Below are 4,152 nucleotides of genomic sequence, written 5' to 3'. Positions count from 1 at the left end.
AAGGTAGAGATGGGAAGGGAGGGGAGAAGGGAGAATGCCACAGACACGTGTAGATTGCCAATAAGCAGGAAAAAAATGGATACAGGCAGGTTTTCTGCCCTCCCTCCCTCCCCCTCCTCTCTCTTGCCTCGCAGGGAAGGAGCAGTCACTTAGAAGGTTGTTTCTGTAATGAAACATGCTCTGGCTTCTAGCAAGCTACTTTCAAAAGGAGGCTTGCTAATATCCCAAAGTGTTCTTGCATTAAGGTGTGTGTGTGCGTGTGTGTGTGTGTGTGTGTGTGTGTGTCCCTCCGTCCATCTGTCCAAGCTCGGCCACTCCTTACCTTCTCTCGTAAAACCAGTGTCTTGGGGGCAGCTGGGTAGGACCCTGGGGCCCGTCTGTTTTCAGGGAGTTTTTAAATATATAATCACGCAGTTTTGCGTCTTGACAGAAACCTGACCCTTAACCTGACATCGGAACAGTCCGAAGTAGAAATTGGGGTGTGTGAAGGGAAATGTGTTTTTACCTTTTGGAAGAAAAGATCATTTTTATCGGCCTTTCCCCGCAAAATAACAGAGCTGGATGGTATTTTGCTTCAGTAATGGGAAATTCTTTCAGCAGTGGTGATGTTACTGTATTTTGGGCTTTTAAGCACCTCCATAACTTCGAGATCTCTTTTTGAAAAGATTTCCCTGTCCCCTTTTAAATGCCACTTGAGTCGCCTGGGATGGGTTGGTTCTTCCGGACTGTGTTCCTGTTAAGTTGATTAAGTGTGCCTAAGATGCAAATGTGTTCATGATTAGAAAACAATTGTGAGAAAAAAACAACCACATCTGGGGCCTCCTCATCTCCGTGATACATGCACCTAACATGGTTAAGAGAGTTATTCCTGGGCCTGGTTAAAACCCACTTAGGTTTTTACAAAGACCCTGGGGTTAGACAACTTTTACGCGGCGTCCTGGCCTCCAGCGCCTGGTTTAGTGCGCCACCTACTGGCTCTACCTGAGGTTGCGGTCAGCCTTGTGGAATGGGTTTTCTACAGTATTTGGGGTTTACTTAGCGTTCTTTTCAGATGATGGTCATGTCCCCAGAGCACTGAGCTGCCCATGAATAACAAAAGCCACCAAGTTTAGGGACCCTAATTCTTCCATTGTCGAGGCTAATTCTCAGTTACCTGGAAGGTACTTGGAAAATACTACAGTTGCTTTTTCCGGTTTTAGAACAGAACCCATCAAAAGTGTATACCCGGGGGAACCAGCAGTTAGCGTAATGGCTATGTCGCTGGACTCCCACTTGGTTGACCGCGGTTCGTGTCCCGGACCCGGTGGCTTAAAACTCACACCGGGCGCGTGTGTGTGCGTACCCAAGATCCCGAGAGGAGAATGGAGGAGAAGGGATTGCGACGTGACCATCCCCCTTGGGGGGTGATTTCTCGCTTTCTGTCTCTATGTGTCTCTCTGTCTGTCTGGCGAGCTCACGCGCCCCACAGTGAAAATCTCTCCAAAAAAATAAAAAATTAAAATTAAAAAAAAATTAAAAAAAAAAAAAGCGTATACCCGAGACCAAAGATGCGCGTGCAGCATAGACAATTTTTTAAACTAAATAAATAAAAGACCTGATTTATGTTAATGGCATGGATTCTCTTCCTAAACTTGGTTCCTTTCTGGCTCAGCTTCCCTGTTGCTGTTGAATATGCAGATGTGCACAAAATTGTCCCAGCCCCCACTACCAGTCCCCAGAGGTGCTCATTAACATTCTAGGGTGTGTCATCTAGGTCATCTAATCTTTTCATATCCCATTTTAGAAGGTCCCAGAATTAAGAACACAGTGGTGTTGGACTTGTGAGTGGACCCCCTTTGATTCTATTTCTCATGGTCTTTGAACTTTGCACACTTTTTTTTTCAAAGATTTTTTTTTGCTATAGGGCGCATGCACTCGCCAGAAAGAGACAGAGAGACAAAAAGCGAGAAATCACCCCCCAGGGGGGATGGCCATGCTGCAGTCCCTTCTCCTCCATTCTCCTCTCGGGATCTTGGGCGCACGCGTCGCGATCTCTGGCGCACGCGCGCACACACACACACACACACATACACACATGCACCTGGCCTGAGTTTAAGCCACCGGGTCCAGGACTCAAACCGCTGTTGACTACATGGGAGTCCAGCGACATAGGCATGACGCTGGTCCCTGAACTTCACACACTTTTTATTGTTCAATGATGTATTGTAGTTGGGAGTCTCAAGATGAGGTATTATGATTGTATTATTTCTTTTTTTAAAAAAAAAACAAAAGGATTCTTTTATTTCATTTTATTTATTTATTTAAATTTGATCAGAGAGAGGCAGAGAGAGAAAGAAAGCAAGCCACCAGGTCTGGGGCTTGAACTGCAGTCGGCCATGTGGGAGTCTGGCACCCTTAACCCCCACGCCACCTGCTGGCCCCTGACTGTATTGTTTCTTCTTCAGTTATTAGCTGAAATTCGGACATGATGAGAAAAAGCCTTCCCTCAACATTGGAATTTCTTTGAGGCACAGTTCTGATACAGCTTTGTAATTCCGTTAAAACAAAAGCCAATCAGCTTTTGTTAAGGACAGTGTTTTATGTTCAACTATATTCCTCTTGTGATTACACGTCTTGCAAAGCCCGTGTTTTCTCCAATTTAGGTAGAACATGAAATTAAAGTGCAGTGGTGATTGAAATAATGTCTTAAAATCATAAAAGGTATAGCAGGTTAATGTGCAATTCATTTTTAAGTGGATTCAGTCGTTATTGCTGTAGGCATTAAACGAAGTCATTAGAGGCTGCAAGAGCTGAATGGGAGAGTTAGAATTGAACCAAGAGGAGCTCCAGAGCCATCACTTTTCATTTTTCCTTTTTTTTTGTAAAGTTTTTTGCAAGAGGGAAAGTGAGAAATTGCCACCCAGGCAGGGGGGACAACCATGCCACAATCCCTTTTCCAGTCTCCTCTTGGTATTTCAGGCACACATGCGCCTGCTAGGTCCACACAAGTTGGCCATGTGGAATCTAACACCTTGCTCACCATGCCACCTGCTGGCCCTAAAAACTCATACTGGTTTTTGTTTGTTTGTTTGTTTTAAGAGAGTGTTGGAGAGACAGAATGTGAGAAATCATCCACCCTCCCAGAGGGGATGGGACGCACACACACTTGCCTAACCTGAGTTTTAAGCCACCTGGTCCAGCACCCAAACCACAGTCTAGTGACTATGTGGGAGTCCAGTGACGTAACCATTACGCCCTCTACTGGTCCCATCGTTCTTGCCTTTCATTTTTCAATGAACTCTTTGAAGTCTTCTGTATATCCAAAAAGTGTGTGCATATTTGTTGACATAAACAATTTCGAGGGCAAATGCATTTTGTGTTTTGATTTTCAATTTCATTTCACCATGGGGCCCAGCTCCTAAAACTTCGAGAAGTAGGTAAGGGCGATGTGTCTGCATTTGCACATGAAGAGAGTTGCCACCCCATAGCAGGGATAGGTTACAATCTCAAGTCAACACCCAAGCTCTTTCCCCATACTCCTGAGAATGTGAGAGTTTTTTTTTCAGAAGGATTTGCACAAAAATACTGTCTAGCCGAGCAGCTGAATCCAAAAGCGTGGATTCAATATTGATTGTTGGGAGGCTGGGACTGTGACCTCTTTGATCCGAGCAGGGGATCTCACACCTTTTGTCTGTGGGGCCCTGGACAGCAGCTCTTAGACCCATGTCCATCTGTACAGCTGCTCAGCTTGCAACTGATCAACTGAGACACAAAGGGGTTTTCATTCTTCAGTATGAAATCATCCATGTTTCCCTTGCTGTTGGGTCTGTTCTCTCTGGGGTGTCCAAGAGAGCGGTAGCACCATTGATTTGAGCAGCCTGGCATCAAGTGTCTTTGCAGATGATGCTACATCTTGTGGTATTAAGAAGGATCATCTTGGGGTCCCAGCAGGTAGCATGGCAGTCAATGGTGCTGGATTCCCATATGATCGACCATGGTTTGAATCCCAGACCTGGTGACTTGCTTTCTCTCTCTCCCTTTCTCTTTTTTTCTCTCTCTGTCTCTCTCTCTGGTCAAATTAAAATAAGTGAATGATGAGACCAGCAGTTGGTGTAATGGCTACATCCCTGGACTCCCATGTAGTTGACCACAGTTAGAGTCTCAGACCTGGTG

This window comes from Tupaia chinensis, unplaced genomic scaffold (assembly GCF_000334495.1).
Source record: "Tupaia chinensis unplaced genomic scaffold, TupChi_1.0 Scaffold146907_1, whole genome shotgun sequence".
NCBI classification, from domain to species: domain Eukaryota; kingdom Metazoa; phylum Chordata; class Mammalia; order Scandentia; family Tupaiidae; genus Tupaia; species Tupaia belangeri.
The sequence above is the reverse complement of the archived record's forward strand: the minus strand, read 5'-3'. Positions refer to the sequence as shown.